This window comes from Thalia democratica, chromosome 1 (assembly GCF_965202585.1).
Source record: "Thalia democratica chromosome 1, ktThaDemo2.hap1.1, whole genome shotgun sequence".
NCBI classification, from domain to species: Eukaryota; Metazoa; Chordata; class Thaliacea; order Salpida; family Salpidae; genus Thalia; species Thalia democratica.
This window is the reverse complement of record NC_139165.1, coordinates 78,952,080-78,971,007: the sequence shown is the minus strand read 5'-3', so window position 1 is coordinate 78,971,007 and position 18,928 is coordinate 78,952,080. Positions and strand designations below refer to the sequence as shown.

General features: G+C 24.1%; 1 long non-coding RNA gene across 1 annotated transcript; it reads right to left on the bottom strand.

The window, feature by feature from the left end:
* Nucleotides 1-785: 785 nt before the first annotated feature.
* On the bottom strand, nucleotides 786-14,635 carry LOC145849090 (uncharacterized). The gene is made up of 4 exons (XR_014372317.1): nucleotides 14,562-14,635; nucleotides 13,416-13,513; nucleotides 12,941-13,079; nucleotides 786-837 (listed from the first exon to the last, which is right to left on the bottom strand). It is a non-coding gene; the product is annotated as an uncharacterized LOC145849090 (long non-coding RNA).
* Nucleotides 14,636-18,928: the final 4,293 nt, after the last annotated feature.

Genomic DNA, 18,928 nt, shown 5'->3' with positions numbered 1-18,928 from the left:
ATTGCATAAAAGAACAAAAATAAAATAAAATTGTTGAATTCCAAACTTGTTGAATGAAAATTCTTACCGATCTTTTATCAATTTTCTATTTAATTAAAATTCCATTAAAATTTTAGTTAAAAAAAAATTCATATACGTTTTATGATTTTTTATTGATTAAAGTAGGCATAAAAATATAACTCTTGATAAATAAAACTTTTAATATATTTTAAAATTTATGTAGTAACTTAATTTAATATTTAAAATTTTAATAGAAAATTTATTTAAAATTCAAACACAGTGTATGTATGTAAAAACAAATATTTTAAAACAATTTTGAAACAAAACTGAAAAATACAATTACTTATTGAACTAAGCTTATTATTAAGAAAATATTTAATTCTTCCTCTATTGTTTTTTACAAAATATCCCCAAATAAATTTTTCCTATTTAAAAAAAAATTGCAAAAAGTTAAGCCTATTTTTTTAAACTAAACTTAAGCTTTAGACTATTTTAGATATTTTAAGTTATAATTTTTTCAAAACTTGTTATTTTTTAAATTATTTTAAAAATACTTCTTTGTTTATGAAGTTTAAAGCACAGTTTACAAAAGGTAAATGTAATTTTATGTTGCTAATATACAAACCTCAAAAATATTGCAACATCTAATCAATTTACTGTCGATGATGCATAAAATTTAATTAAAGAGTTGAACTTTTTTTATTTAATTATTGATAAACTATTATTGTTTTACGTAAAGTTAGACGATAAACGAAAATAAAAATAGGCAACTAACTTGGTATTGAATGGGTCGTTTTTCCGGAAAGAAGTTCAGGCTTTTTTCATCTCGTAAGGTATCTAGGAAGGATATATGTTTGATTCTTACTTTTTCGTTGGTTTTATTAACTTTTTGTGTACAAATACTTTAATTATACCTTATGCACAGTATTTTATAAATGTACGGTCAAACTTTCGAGTGCCAACGTAATTTGTTAACTAACTTCTATGTAAATTTCAAAAAAAAACTAAGTTTAAAAAATTAACTCTATATGTTGTTGCTTTCATAATAAATGACTTATGCAGCAAACTTTTAAACCTGAGTCTTACGGAAGTTTCAAAATATTTTTTTTTTAATTATCTAGAGTAGATTTGGTTAGCCTGACTAAAATCCTGTTTAGTTTTAATTTCAGCTAGCAAAACCATGATGGCTATACTATTATTTTATAAAGTTTAGACATATAAATCTATAAAACAAAGATTGTTCAAATATAATAATAAAATTTCAAAATAATAATTGATTTTTTTCTTACATTTCTAAAATTTCGTCAAAAGCAATTATATTCAGTTTATCAGTTTAAGCAACTAATTGTTCAAATACGTTTGAAAAAAAAAAAGAAAGAAATAACTTTTCAATAAGGTATATTAAACTTATAAAATTAAGTCAGCTTAGTTAAACAAAGCTTACAATATTTCAAAAAATTAAATGTTTACAATTAAGGAAATCTATCACAGGTTTTTTCATTCTATTGAAATAATAATACAAATTCATTATAACACAGTTTACAACAATACAAAAATTATGTTGCCAATCTACAAACTTTAATAAGAACGCATAATTCGCAACTGTTTTAATTTCTGAAATATAGCTGAATTCCATTATAAAATCATAACAACATTTAATTACAAATTTTATAAAGTACGTAACACTTTACTTTAAAATAAGTTTATTCAAGTATTTTGTTGAGAATTTTTGTTAATTTCTACTTTTTTTATAATTTAGTAGGCATGAATTCATATCTCTTTATAAACTAACTTTTATTACAACACTACAAAATTATAGTAACAGTAAAATTTAACTTCAAGACTGTAACACTTTCAGTTAATTTTAATATCAGTTAAGCTTAAAATTTAACCAATATTTAATTAACTTTAAGCATTTTATTTTTCCTTTACCTATTTAGAGCAGCAAAAAAAACATTAAAACACACAATTTAAGTAATTTTTAAATTAAATACCTTTATTTTATTTAAAACAGCAAAATAAAATTAAAGTTTGTTACAACTTTTTACATGAAATTTCGCACATATTCCTACAATTTAAATATATTATAAAAGTTTTGTTTAACTTGAAGCATGCAACATTAAATTAATTTTTTTTGTGTTCATCTAAACCGTGCTATAGATAAAAAATATAGATGAAAAATAACTTTAAGAACTATAACAAGCATTGAAAATCTTTCTTGATTTTATTATTAAAATTGTCCTAAACTTTACCTTGAATTAAATAATTATTATTTTGAAAAACAACGATTTTTTAAGTGTCTGTAAAAAAGCTTTAGAAGCTCTGTTTTTACACAAATAAACTTTAAAAACAAATTTTACAAAAATTATGACAGTTTATTTTTTTACTATTTTAAGTTTATATTTCATTTTTATTTTGTATAAAAAGTTATAACTATAATAAATTATAATTTCATATCTACTTTTAAAAAATCAAAAAAATAAGAATAAAAAACAAAAAAATACTTAACAAAAACTTAAGAGCATAGGGGAGTCCACTTTGATTTTTACAAATTGATCTTATTTTATAGTTTTATCCGAGCTATCAGACATTATTAACTGCTTAAAAAAATAAGTATTTTTTGATATATGAGCGATCAAAGTTAGTGACCTCAATAGGTTCCTAATGGAAGGCACAAACTAAAAACGCAAAAAAGACCACTTCACTAAAAATCTATATCCTCCTTCATTTTTTAAGCAATCTTCTTCAAATTTTCACAGAAAATGTATTAATAAATTTAAAATAGATCGAATGCAGAATTGTTTTAATTTTGAAAAATAATTTTTTTATAAAAATTACACCTTTTTTTTTTGTTTTGTTTATCTAAAATTTTTTTTTAATATTTTTAAAAATTTCAACATTCAAAGTCTTCTAAACTATAAAAGAAACGTTTCCTGAAAATTTGAGGTCTCTAGCTCAAAAAATGAAGGAGAAAATAGATTTTTAGTAACTTTATAAATTTCCGAGAAAACTGACCCCGAAAAATTTGTGATCTATACGTTTGTATCGGAAACTTTTTTTTAATTACAATATCTCATTTGAGGGTAAAATCAGGGATATTTGTATTCTGTGCAAGGTGGAAAATTGGAAAGTAGTGTTTGCTATCAACCAAACATCTCTCAAATCAAAAACAGAATCTTATGCAGAAATTTTGCTAAATTTTATCTGATAACATGACAAATAAGTTGTACTGTCATGTCTGTTTTTGTACTTTTTTGTGCTTTGTGGACTCTTTTTTGTACATTTTGTAATTATGTTGTTTATATTGTCTTAATATTTGTATTATTCTACTTTTATGTATGTTTTATATTTAAATCTACGTAAAGCAAAAAAAAATATTGGTAAACAAAAGACAAGAAAGATAGCAACCCTGTCTTCACAACCAAAAGATGTATTTTAAAAGAACAAAAATATTAAACAATAACAAAAATAGCAACAAAATAAAATAAGAACAAACAAGATAAGACTAATCATAAGTTAACTTGTACAGAAGTTTTTTTAGCTACCTACAAGGTTGTCACTCGTTTTTTCAAATTTTTTTCCAAGTTTTTCAAATTTCTTCCAGGTTTTTAAAAGTACACAATTTTGGGTCTATTTTAAGTTATAAGCTAATTTATAAATAAGAAGCTGTGTTAAATAGTATAAAAACATTGAAAAGATACTGTAAAGTTACTTTAAATGTGTTTTTAATAAAAAAAAATTATGATAATGACAAAAAAATCTTATTCATAAGATAGATTTTTGTGTCAAATCGAAATTTTACTACTGAATATGTTAAACTTATTAAAAATTTCAAGTTTTTCCAGATTTTTTGATAAAAATTCCAGGTTTTTCCAGGTTATTTTTGCCTAAATTGTCAAATTCCAGGTTTTTCAAGGTTTACAGGTAAAGTGGCAACCCTGTACCTAATATAATTTTAATCTATTTGACACGTCATAATGTTTATTTTCAAAGTAGTGTAGTTGGTCCCCTCCTTTTTTTTAATTTATATTTATCACACTAGTTCAAACATTGATATTAATTGATATGAGTTTATTTGCAGACGATACAAAAATCTTTAGTGAGTTAAGTATCTCTTTACAATCTACTCTAGAAAATATCTACAAATGGTTGAAATCCATAAAACTAGATTTAAATCCTACTAAATGTAAAATTTTAACAACTAAGAACAACAAATTGTTTGACTCGATTGACCTATTTATCAATAAAACTAATATACCAACAGTTAAAGTTTTTAAAAATTTAGGAATATATATCTCCGAAAATTTAAAACTGAACGAACACATAAACTATTTATATAATGTTGCACAAGTTTCAACATATCAAATATTAAAAAGTTTTAAAACTAACTCATATACTATTCTAACAAAGCTATTTAAAATTTACGTCCGTCCCAAGCTTGAATACAACACACAAATATAATCACCCTTTTTATAAAAAGATATTAACAAAATTGAGTCTGTGCGAAGGAATTGTACCCGGTTGATATGTAGTCGTTGTAACATATCCCATTCATCATATAATGAAAGATTGGTTAAACTTGGATTGCGGTCTTTAGAGTATAGAAGATGGGAATATGATTTACTTATGCTTTACGAAATTATTAATGGAAAATATGAGGCTTTTTTCAGTCAATTTTTCAGTTTTTCCCATAATAAATATCAATAAAGAAGAAATAAAAAAAAAAATGTAAAAATAATTTTAACAACAGTCAGTGGCAAGATTAATTTTTTTTAAAGTAGAGACTATGTGGAAAAAATTACCACAGGATGTAGTATCGTGTGATAAGGAATATTTTCGATTAAAACTAAAAATATTTAGTTTAAATAGTATAAATATCAGTAAAATTCATTATTTTTTCCCAAAGACAATACAAAAAATAATAATTTAAGACTTAATATTAATTAGTTTTATTTCCCTACGCCTCCCCCCTGAAAGAATATTAATTCAATATGATTATTTTTGTACAAATGGTTTTATGTGTACTAAGTTATCGCCTTTTATATCAATCAAATAAGTTTAATCTTGTTAACGAGTTTTCTAAATTTTAACTATGTTTGGTGTCTTGTTTATGTTTATTTTGTGTTGGATATAAATGTTTTCATTATTCTCATTGTGTGTCTTGTTTAAGTGGCTCAGGTTTTGATTCCTGAGTCCAACATTGCACAATAAACAATATAATAATAATAGTAATAATATATCGAAAATTAGTTGTTTTTTTTTTGTATTATTAAATATACGTATATGTTTTAAAAAATCATAATAATTGATAGATAGATATATATAGATATAACTGTTCAAAATATAGATTTAATCGTTTGTTAACAAAAGATCTTTGTGAAACAATTTCACTGGAATATAAAAAAAAAACAAATTATACAGTAATCTTCCTCTATTGTACCAACATATGTTTCTGTGTGTTAATGAATCACCACACTTCAACTGGGTTATGACTTTTGCGACTATTGTCTTTTGTGACTATGATTGTGACTTTTATTGTCTTTACCGTTGTTAAATTTTATTGATTCGCTAATTAATGGTTGTTGTTTCATTTTTATTCAAAATAGATTACATACTACTTTTCATATTAAAGCGCTTTATTGCTTTCTCAAACATAAAGACTAAATTTTAACTAACATTACAATGCAAATTAAGTAGATGTGTTAATTTTCATATATATTGTGACATAACTATTAGATGTATTTTGTTCAATCATTGGCAACGTTAAAATAAATTTGAATCATTTACTCTTTCAATTATAGTAAGTGGCTTGTTTATATAATGATTTGTTGTTTTTTTGTGTATTTTAGTTTACTTTACTTAATTTAGACTTAATAATTACAAACATTATATAGTTTTATAACAGTCGGATTTAATATTAAGTATTTTAAATATTATTAACTATTAACCCGCAATTCTGTAGACTCTATTTTATTTTTATTTTAATGAAAACATGTATACACCTACTTGATTCTATACTTCTATACTTTAATTACAGTACTTTTTTTTCCTGAACCCAGTTGAATTGTCCTTTTCTTAACACACAGAAACATATATTGGTACAATAAAGGAAGATTACTGTATAATTTGTTTTTATATATATTGATATATAACTATTATTTACACTGTTCTGATTTTTCATATTCAATTAAATTTTGTTATTTACTTAAATATGTAGAAGTTGTGATTACTGATCATAATTACATGATTATTCAATGATCATGAGAAATCAATGAGGATTCTTTATTAATACTAATTTGACAAAAAAAAAGTAATTTTAAGTATTAAGTATTTAAAAAAAAAATACAATAAGAAAGAGAGCTTGTTTTTACAAACTTGGTGGAGATGTTTTCAGTAAAAACCATGACATCAAAATTGTTGATAAACTTCACACTTTATAAGCATGTTTTGTAATTTTACTGATCAATTTCTGATGTTCTAAAAGTAATAATTTCAATTTTATTACTTTTAATTAATTATAAGTACAATCACAACATTAACAGACAGAGTGGCCAAATGCTTTTGTAAAAAAAATTTCAGGTTTTCAAAAATTTCTTCCACGCATTTTATAATTTTTCCGAGGTTTTTGAAAGTACATCTTTTTTTGACCGTTTTTAGTAATAAATAAATCTTAAATAAAAACAGAGTTTTTGGTAGATTTAAACTACTTAGCAATACAGTATAACTAACATAATCTTTGTTTTACTGCGTATTTTAAATTATGTACTGGCACATTTAAGTTGTTGATACTGATATAATCTCTTAAGTATTTATTGCTTTAAAAAAACTAACTTTTGATAAACTTATGATGTATATTTTGTTATTTTACAGTGTTTTGCACAACTAATATAATTTAAGAAAAATAAATTAACATAACTTAAAGTGTATAATGTATAGATGAAGTGATGTATATAAATTTTGCATAAAAAATTGCATCAGATATTTTATTTGGCTCTGCTCTTATTTTGCTCTTGCTCTTAATTTTCTCTTAATCTAAACTCCATTAAGTGCATCAGTCAGAAATAGGTTCTTGTTGACTAACTTTACATCAAAACAATGGAAAAGCAAGTAAAAAAGTAGTTTCATTAATCAAAATAATAATCTAAGTAATAATTTATCAATAACTAATTAAAAACTTGTACACTTTTGAAAGTCTAAGTTTATAAAATTTACAACTTAGATTATATAAAACTAATAAAAATCCAGCTATTTTCATGATTTTTTTTACGAAATTCCAGGTTTTTCTACGTTTTTTTTTTTGACTTACTGTCAAATTCTAGGTTTTTCTAGGTTTCCAGGTTTTTTGGCCAGCCTGAAAAGAGAAAAGATCTTAAAGTAAATAAGCTTAGTTTAAGCTTAATTTTGACTGAATTACTCGGCATATTCAAAAATAAATAGATAAATGCTAAAAGAAACTGAACTAAACATGCATACTAATATTTTTTTTAATAATTATCTAATAACTAAAACTTTCAAAAAAAACATATTTTTTACACCAATTATTATTCAAATAAGTAACAAAAACATGCTTAAATGTAAGACTTAAAGTTTCTTGTTAAATTTAGATGTGTTACAATACAACTAATTTGGAAAACATAGAAATTATGGTTTTAAAAAATACTAAAAAAAAAATTAGTCAGTACTGATTTTAAATTTTTCATAACATTTTACAAGCAATAAACATTAAAATTCACTAAAATTAAATAATTATTTGTTACATTAACTTATATTTTGGCACTGATACTTTTAAATATTCTTTGTACAGCAAAAAGTTCATAATATCAGCATAAAAATTCAACACAAAAAAAACAATACTAATCAAAAACTTTCAGTTTATTTTATAATTTTATTAGTTTACTGACTTGATAACATTTAAGATACAAAATATAATCATTCTTATTTTATTTCCTTCTTCGAAAACTCAACGCTTACATAGTGTTATACATGTATTAATATATTATATCATAAAGCAATGTGTATTATATAAAATTCAAATACACAAATACAAGTGTTACAAATGATTAATAATTTACTTTACATTACTTTACACCATGAAAAATATTTCAATATGTTTATTATTTCAATTCTATTTCAAACCAATTTATTAGTCTATTGTTGCCACCTTACAAAAGAGCTGTTTAAGAGAATTTCTAATACAAAAGCTTATTTCAAACATTATATATCCATAAACTTGACACATTACCACGTAAACTAAATGGTTACAAGAAAGAAATTCACAATTTAATGATTTACTCAAAAATAAACAAATTCTCAATTTTGTTTTTAAAGTTCAGAAATTTTTCAGCATTTAAACCACGGTTTCCCAAATAGGGCCATGAGCAGCAAAGGGGCCAAAGTGGGCCATGAGGTCATAATTTGAAACTTTCACTAGATATTCTATTGTGGAGTTGTTGATGATGAGTAAAAATAAAAGGTCCTAGGTGTTTTTAATGGTAGTTTTGAAACTTACACTGAAATTTTGGAGTTGTTGATGAACAGAAAAAAAAGTCTTAGGTGCTTTTAATGGTAGTTTTTTTAATAAATTTGTTGAAGGGGCCACAGTTATTTTAATTTCTTAAAAGAGGGCTATTTGAAAAAAGTTTGGGAAACGCTGATTTAAATTAACAATAACTGGAATTTGATGCCTATAAACCTTTGTAAAAGGAGGACAAATATGTTTCAAAAGTTTTATTTGTGAATTGCAAAATATTAGAAAATAAACTTGTTTTTAATTAAAATATGTCAATGAAAGTTAACTAAAGACAAAACTTATTAACAATTATTAATTATAAATCAAAGAAATTATTTTTTCTAAGTCTCACTGGTATTTTGCAAATTTTCTCCAGGTTTTTATAAGTCGCGCTTTTGGGTCTATTTTTAGTTTAAAATAAAGTTTAAGGTAAAAAAATTGTTTTGAATATTTTAATAACATTGACAACATTGCGACTGTAAAGCTAATTTATTTTTGTTTTTTGATAAAAAAATTTAGATGATGGCAATTTTTGTGTCAAATCAAAATTATACTATTTTTTTATATTTACTAAAATATTGTTTAAAATTCCAGGTTTTCTAAAGATTTTGTTTAAAATTCTAGGTTTATCCATGTTTTTAATTCAAAATTTCTCAAATTCCAGGTTTTTAACGTAAACTGTCAAATTCGAAGTTTTTTAAGGATTCCAGGTTTTGTGGGAGCCCTGTTTGTTTACATTTACTAAAATTACATTTAACTAATTAAAAATAAGAAAGAAAAACCTACTTTAAATTCTAAACAAAACATATTTATTTCAATATAAGTTCTAATAACATTCTGTACTTTTTGTTATATGTTTCTTAATTATCTGTTTAAGTTGCCTAGTGGATGAAGGAACATATTTCAAAAAGTATAAAAAACTATTTTTAATTAAATGAAAACAAAACAAATCTATTCAAGTCTTGAACGCTTAAAACAATCATGTATTTTTGGACAACTAGTAAATTAATAAGCTTGTGCAAATAATTAAATGAAATAGATTTCAAAAACTAAAAATTACAACAACAGTTTTGATTAAAACAAACTGTGAGTAAAACACTTGTATTTTATTAAGAAAACTTAAACCAGGGTTTCGAAAAGTGGGCCATGACAGAAAATTAGGGGCCATGAGCTGTAAAGGGACCACAGAGGTCATAACATGAAACTTACACTAGATACTATGGAGTTGATGATGAAGAGCAAAAAAGGTCTAAGGTGCTTTTAATGGTAGTTTTGAAACTAACACTAGATATTCTGGGTTTAAGGGGGCCATATTTTTTTAAATTTCTTTAAAGGGGGTTTTTTGAACAAAAGTTTAATAAACCCTGACTTAAATATTTGTAAAAACAAAAAATAATAATAAACTGTTTCTCAATAAAGTTAAAGTATTCACTTTAATGAATTTTAGTTTTGTTTATAACTGTGTGCAGTTTTGACTTCATAATATTTATTTTTTTAATATACTTTTATATTTGTTGTTTGTCAATCAATTTAAAAAATTAATGTTGATCGTTCTACATCAAAGTGTAAATAAGTATAAGTTTGTGATTAAAAATTTGCTTTTTATGTTAATCTATAAATTTTATATCAAAATATGTTTTAATCTTTGTTTTGAAGAAAATGTACTTTTTATGTTATTTTAATTTTAGACTTTTTCATTATGTGTCTTTTTATTTAAGTGGCCTAGGTTTTAATGACTAGGTCCTTCATATAGACAATAAACTTGCAATATTATTAAGTTTAAATTTAATTTTGGTATTTGTAGGTTAATTGTTTTTTTTATGTTTTAATTACTTAATGCTAAATAGTTTTGTATCTACTAAACTTTCAAAAATATAAAAATAAAAATGAAAGTCTATAGAGCCTAAGCCTAGAGTTTGTATGACATAAGACAAACTCACATTAACATTAAAGTTTAATCATACCATTTCGATCATTGACTACATTATTATTACCAGATTTATGTAACTTCCATTAACTACTTCATATTTTTTAAGTTTAAAAAATATTATCTTTTATTGCTAAGTATGCAAAAATTAAGGTTGCACGAAATTTGTTTTGTATAACAGAATTTTGATTTTTTTCTTTTATGTAATGGTTTGTAACAAAGTATTTAATCTAGTTAAAACAAATTAACTTATGACAAAGGTAATTTTAAGTGTAAAAATAATCTTATCATTACACAATGTAAGTCAAACAAGAAACAACTACTTGTTGAATTTCTAAAGCAATATATTATTAATACAGTCGTATTTAAATTATTTTTTATCTATTTAAGATTAAGTAACTCTAATGTCACATACTATTTAATAATTTTTAGTTAGTTATGTGTATTTTTTTTTTACCGGGTTAATAATAATTGTTTAGAAACACCTTCCAGGTTTTATGATTTTCTTACAGGTTTTTCAAACTGAGTATAATTATTTCTTTTTAATATAAAATTAAATTTAAGTTTAAAAATGTTTTTATATTACAGATAAGATACTGCAATGCAACATTAAAAGCGTTTTATAATAGATATAATCTAAAAATAAAATTTTCTGTATATAATTTGTCCAATCTAAAGTTCATAAATTTACATGTAATATTGTCTGTTTAAAATTCTAGTTTTTTGAATCTTTTTTTAATCATTTTAATTCAAAGTTAAAAGTTTTTTTAATTTTCTATTTCAATAAGTATCAAGTTCTAAATTACCAATTGCCAACTGTTATAATTACATGTTATTCCAAATTAAATGACCATCCTGTATATTGTTAGTCAAAGTTACCACTGGATTTTTTAATTTCTTACAGGTTATCTAATTTTTATCCAGACTTTTTGAATTCTTCTAGGATTTCTGATTATTTTAGGTTTCTTTAGACAAATTTTATGTCCCTTTTTAGTAGAAATTAAATTCAAGATAAAAAGTTGTTTTTAAAATGGGAAATATTAAAAAAAAATACAGTACTGTTACCTTAAGTATATTTTATTCCATTGCAACATAAACTATTTTTAAAATTCAGGTTAGTTGTTTTCAAAAGAATGTTTTAAAGCCATAGGACCAATAAAACCTAAGTAGTCTTACTATCTAGTTTCAATTTAATTTTAGAGTTTTTGTTTACTTTTAGATTATCTGAGGGCTTAATAGATGCTTTTTATAATAAGAAACTCAGGGCTGCCACTCTTTGAGTCAAAAAATCTTCCCTGAGTAAACTTAAACTTCCCTGAGTTTCCCTGAGTTTTTTCAAGTCCTTAAAATTTTCATTATTTGTCAAAAAATTACAAAGTTAATACTAAGAATATTGAATAACTAGCCACAAGGCTAAAAAATTTCTAAATAAGCACTTAAAAATAAATAAAATTAACTTTTTTGAAAAAATATTGAATGTGGATTAACTAAAAATCCTCATTCTAAATCCATTCTATACTTATTCATATCTCATTCTATATCCAGGGTTGCCAAATGTTTTTGGCTAATTTTCTCTAGGTTTTCTAAATTTCTTCAAGGTTTTTAAAAGTAAACATTTTAGGTCTATTTTCAGTTTAAAGTTAAGTTTAAGGTAAGAAACTGTGTTAAGTAGTATAAAAACATTGAAAAGATACTGTAAAGCTACTTCAAATGTGATCTTGATGAAAAATTTGATGATGACTTTTTTTTTTTCATCTATTTGATAGATATTTTGAGTCAAATCGAAGTTTAACTACTTAACATGTAAAAATTGTTAAAAATTCCAGTTTTTTCCAGGTTTAATTAGTGATTTTTGTTAAAAATTCGAGGTAGTTCCAGGTTTTTCAAAATTTCTCAAATTCAGGTTTTACCATGATTTTTGGCAACCCTATAAACATTTCAAAAATTCAATTATTAACATGTCCTCCTTCCATCAACTGGAGAAGTAGGCTCAGATCAACGTTGTTTGACAGATCCTGCTCAGAAGACTTCAGATTGTACAAAATTGTTTGGTTAGATATAAGTATTTGATTAGTTATTTTATTTTTGGTTCAACAATTTAAGTTCAAAAAATTTCATACAATAATGTTTGGTTGTTTAAAAATATTTTTAAACTGTTAGTAATTCGGCTAATAAAATTTACAACTGAATTTGCAGTAAATACATGTACAAGCCAACTGGTTATTTAAGGTCACATTTAGTCAGTTGTTCAATAAGTTTTCATCACAGACACCACAAAATCATCAAACTATAGTATACTTAAAAGTTTACAAAAGTACATTAAACCTGCAACTATTCCAAAAATAACACACCAAATCTGAAAGCCTCTAATACTATTCCAAGGAATAAATATGTAACTAATAAACTTACATACATGAACAATTTACAAAAATTCAATACACAGAATAAAAAAAATTATAATTTTTCAAATTAAAAATACACTTGTGTAATAACTAAACAATTACCTGCAAATTGCCGTTACCACCGAGCAGTTCTGACAGATCAGTGGCACCTCCACCCCTGTTGCTACCACTTGAACCAGGTTTTGTTCATCAAATTATTCACCTTCCTCGCCAGGTCCTTGTCCTTTGATGCGTTGGGCTCCTGTGTATTTATCATTATTAGTAATCCGTCATTATTTTTTAAACAATGTTTTCATTGCACATTAATTATAAGATAGACTGTGTAATAGTGTCAACAATAAAACAGTTCAAGAACTTCATTGATTGTTTAGATACACTGAATTTAAAACTTTACACATTAACAAATTTACTTGCACTCGAAAAATTTTGATAGGAAATGAACCTGCTTTTAGAATTAATATTTTATAAAAAATGTGTAAATACTCTAAAAACTTATTTTAACAACAAACATACCTATTTCCATCATAATCTTTAAAAAATTTACCTGTGAATAGTATTATTTTAACAAAAATTGTACCTGCATCCAGAAGAACATCCTCCTTGATGAAGACTTGAACTTCAAAATGTAGATTCTTGATGAAGTTACTGGCTTGTAATGCTTCCACTCACAATCGTCTGTAAGTTAAAAAAGAATTCTTGTTTGTATATTTAAGAAGCAGAGGAAGTTTAAGTCAAAATAAACTTCAACATTTTAACAAGGCAGAAAAATATTAATATCAGGGTTGCCACTCATTTTTTCAATTTTTTTCCAGGTTTTCCAAATTTCTTCCAGGTTTTTGAAAGTAAACATTTTTGGGTCTACTTTTAGTTTTAAGTTTATTTCTATTGAACAAACTGTGTTTAATAGTATAAAAATATTGAAAAGATACTGTAAAGTTACTTTAAATGAGTTTTTAAAAAAAAATATTTTGATGATGACAAAAAATTTTAATTAAATGATAGATTTTTGTGTAAAATCAAAATTTCACAACTGAAAATGTTAAAATTATTAAAAATTCCAGGTTTTTCCATGTTTTTTGATCAAAATTCCAGGTTTTTCCAGGTTATTTTAGCCTAAATTGTCAAATTTCAGTTTTTTCCAGGTAAAGTGGCAACCCTGTATATCTAGAAAAACTTTTCCCTAAGATTTTTTTTTTATCTTAAAATTTCCCTAAAGTTTTTAGAAAAAACCAATACTACCTGAGTTAAAAAAAAGGATCAAAATTCCCTGAATTTCCATGAGTCTCCTGAGTTTCCCTGAAATTTTCTATAACTTTCTATAACTATAAAATTCCCTGAATTCCTTGAGTGTGTGGCAACCCTGAAAACTGAATGAATATTTTTAATTATTTATATTTTTTAAAGAGTACTTTAATAATAATGCTATTAAAGCAAATAAAGATAAATACAAACTTTTAAAACAAGAAACAAATTGTTAAATTTTTAATAAAAAATTAATAACAATACTTATATATTAAAATTTACTAAGGATTTTTAAGAACTGCTACTAATTAAAAATCTTCTATTGTAGTTCTTCTGTTGGAAACAATAAATTTTAATTGATAATACTACTATATACTCAGTTATGTATTGCTTTTTTTAAGACTACAACTAGTTTTTAAATCTTTAAAACTCAAACTACTACATAAGTATTAAACATAAAACTAAAAAAGTTAACACTTACTTTTTTTTATTTGTTCTTATCTTCTTCATCACAGAAAAAAATATGCTCTAATGGAACCAGAAACCTGAATTCAGATAGACCAGAAAATGTTAATAACAGAAATTAAAGCTACTAGCAAAGTGAACTTTATGCTGACCTGCATCATGAATTAGTTTAGCTTAGAAAATCCCCTAATTATCGAACAATTAAGTGAAGATATTCACAGATGCCAGAATTAAAGCATGTCATAAATAAACCTGTTCTTTATGTCATAGTTTCTTTGTTTTATATCGTCAAAAACCATTATTACGAAAATTTAGATTTAAATATTAAAATTTTTTGAACATTTAAATGTATTATAACCTCACTTCGAACGGCTCAAACATAAAAAAAAACAGCCTAAGTTTAACCTAAGCTAAGATAACTTTAGAAGATAAAGTACTGTAAAATATCATAATACTATTTGATATTTATAGAATTTTAGATATGCTTTTTAAATCTTTATAGTCGTAGACTGGCAAAATATATCTAAATCTGCATCAATTTCGTTGCCAACATAATTCAAGTCGCTATAAAAATATATTTACGATATCTGGAACTCAAACTTTTGTTGACTACACTTCGGCAAGTAGAAATAGATTATGATTTAGTTGTAAAAACAAATGCATTCACAATTGCTAAATATAAAATAGAATAACTAATTGAATAATTTATTAAATTTACATTAATAAGAAAGATTTTATAATGTAGAAAGATACTATAGTCCTAATGAACCTTTTTTGTCTATTTTAATTATTAAATTTATACTTTCTTAAACAGCACATCATATTTCTAATTTTATCATTTTCAACTTAATGTCATATGTGTAAAACTTACACATTAATTGTGTACTTTTTTTGATATCTAAATTAAATTTATTTACCTTACTCAAAAACTAAGTTGAAAGTATTAATTTTAATGTGCTTGTCTTTTCTATTCCATACTTATTTGTTTCACAGAACCGAAAAAAAGGGTTTCTTATACTGCGATGCTTATTTTTTTAGTTTTACAACTTGTTATAATTCCTTTTTCGAAAGTTGGTCTTAAATCAGGTAACTATTCCTTGTTTTTTATTGGCTAAAATTTTTGGTTTCTTGTAGTGCAAACATGCCTAAAATTTATATTTTTTAATTTAAGTTTAATCAGTTTAACAAACATTTGTTGTAAAACACTGTCTTTAAAATTTTTAGTTATTTTTTTCTTCGAAAAAACATTAAAAATTTAAGTTAAGTAAAGTTGTTGTAATTTATCTATTTTAAATCTATATAAGTTGAAAAAATATTTATTTTTTAATTTAACAAAATTAAGTTTTCTAATTAAGTGAAAAAAAGGTTAAAAGTCGACCTCATTTTTAGCAAGTTTAGTTTTTGAAAGTGTAAAAAAACTTTAAAATTTAAACTTAAAAGTATTATTTTATCCAAGTTATTTAAAGTTAAAAATATTACTAAAGTATAACATTTTATGGCAACTTATTAAACATTTTTACTTGTAACATTATGTATAATTTAATATATAAAGAAATATTTACTGTAATTTTAAACGGCAGCAGTCGTTGAACAAAACTTTGAACTTTCAACAGAAAGTTTTTGGTATTATACTAATTTTCTTCTTTACCATAAAAGTCAATAGGACATTAGTTGAAATGACACTAATAGTAGCAGTTATTAGACATCATTAATAACAAACAAAAAGAACTGTTTTATAACCCTGGTACAGAAAAAACAAGTTCAAGTGAAAAGATAAAAGTTTTTTCGAACAATTGCTGCCGTTTAAAATTATAATACCTAAAGCTGTTTTACAATTTTGTTTATCAACTTTTTTCAAACGGGAAAAACGATATTATCAAAAAAAAAATTACGGCGTCATAGTTCATACCGGATCTTTACCCCAAGGTTCCAACGGTACTTATGGTTAACCACAAATTTAGAGATACGACCGCCATTGACACCAGCACTAGACCACAGCACCACCTTGTCACAGGTTTAGAAAAAAATGAGAATATAAAGTGCAATTATTTTCAGCAACTCATATGAACTGACTCTCGCTTGTTAATGGTGCTTATTTAAATAAATACAACTGTTTCGGTTTATTAAAAGACAAAAAAAAAAGCTTAAAATATTTGGTCTCTTGAATCAGTGCACGAACAAACCTTTCAGTGACAAGTCGTACACCACGGATACCTTTTAACGTCTTGTTAAGGACCGTAGTTTAATAGTAATTAACTGTTTTAAGCATCTGTATACACTGTGATAAATTATAATCTGTTTTCAAATGCATTTATTTTGTTTAAACAAGATATATATAAATATGTATGTTTATTTATATAAGATAGAATTAAATTAACTAAGTCAATTATCACTTTAAATATCACAACATTTAACGCTCAAGATAAACAGTACAGCCGTTTCATATAGATTATTGATATAATCTTCTGCTGTTTAGATTCGAAATGTAAAATATTAGTATACAAGTTATCAAAAAAATGTTATGACGTAATCATTTCAAAAATAAATACATAATCATAATTACGTCATAATGGTTTTTGTTCTTTTTTGTGCGATAAGTATACTAATTTCGAATCTAATAACTGAAGATCATTATGTTGCAGTTGAGGAGTGTGTAGGTATGAAACTAGAGTTCTGCAAGTTTTTAAGTCTTTAATAAACTTTTTTATTAGAAAAGCCCTTAAGGTGGGCTCAGTGTTAAAATTTTAATCTATTAAGTTAAACAAATTATTTATATATACTTGTTGTTCTGATGAAACGTTGTAAAACTGTAAAACGTTAAAACTTTAGTAAACAATACGAATATTAGTTGCTTTTTTTATATTAAAAATACATATATATATATAAAAGTTTATTTCAAGATGTAAAACTCAAAGGACTCGAGTTTCGTGCCTATGCACTCATCAGCTTCAAAACAAGTTTAAAATAAAGCACAAAACAAAACACAAATGAAAGTTAAAAAATAAGGTGGGCTCAGTGTGAAAGATTTAATTTATCAAGTTAAATAACTTAATTCTATATATATATATATATATATATATATAGAATTAAGTTATTTAACTTGATAATATGTATATATATATATATATATATATAATATGTTGTTTTATTTATTTGTTTAAAAATGCTTGATACTTTATAAACAAAGTAGAGAAACATACAATTAATAAGAAACACTGTCTATACATTTTTGCATTATTCATGTTTAACACATATGTAAAAAAAGTGTTTGTTTTGTATTATATATATATGTACCGTTTTTTTATAATTTAACATAAGTTTCAGTAATAAGTTTAACTAACATGCAATTAAAAATAAAAAATTAATATTAGAATAACTGGCCTTTTTAAAATATAGCTTCCACATTATGCAATAATTTATTTAAAAAAGATTAACAACAAAATATATTTAACAAATTTGTTAAAAAACCAACGCTTATATATTCAATTAGACAGTCATTCAAAGTATTCAAAAATGTATTGTTTTCAACTTCAAAACTATAACAACTCAAAAAAGAAAAATTAACCACTAACTATTTTCAAATTTGTTTTTGTTTACGACTGATGACTTTTGTTGAGACAGAAAACAAAGTCTTGAAGGCCAAAGTTTTCACTTGCGCATTTCCTAGATACTCATTTACCTTCCTAACTTAATATCATAACAACAAGCGCGCAAAGCAACTCGAATATAACATCCTGATGTGAGCTACATTCAGCTCGTTGCAAGAATTCACGTTTTACAAAGTATTGCTTGAAACTAAATTAATCGAACATTATGCAGACGACCGTATTATTGAGTATTGTAATCAAAAGGTTAGAAATGCTTTCATTTTAAAGTGGTAGTGTGCATATTAATTGTAACTAAAAACTTCAATAAAATTTAAAATCCGGTAACGTGTGACATAAAGTTTTTTGCTATGTGTATAAAAAGTTTGTACATATACCATAAATTTTAGTATATGCAGCTACATAAACTTCATAATACCCAAGCAAAATGTTTAATAAAAGAACTAAAAATAAAATTTTTGAGGATAACAAGTTAATTAATTTTCAAACAATTAGTTTATAAAATAGAAAAAATCAAATGTAAAAACAAAAAAATAAACAAATCGTAACTAATAATATGAACACAAAGCTGATCATTAGTAAAACTTATTGTGATAGATAACTTAGCTTATAAGTGTTTCTTACTTGTCTAATTCTACGCTTAAAGTGGAAAAAAAAGAATCATTATAATTAAAAAATATACTCTGAGCTAGTTTTTCTTCACATAAACGCAGGATGCTTTGTAGCTAAATTTTCAATCAAGTACAACACCTACTAATTATTTGTTATTACTAAAAAA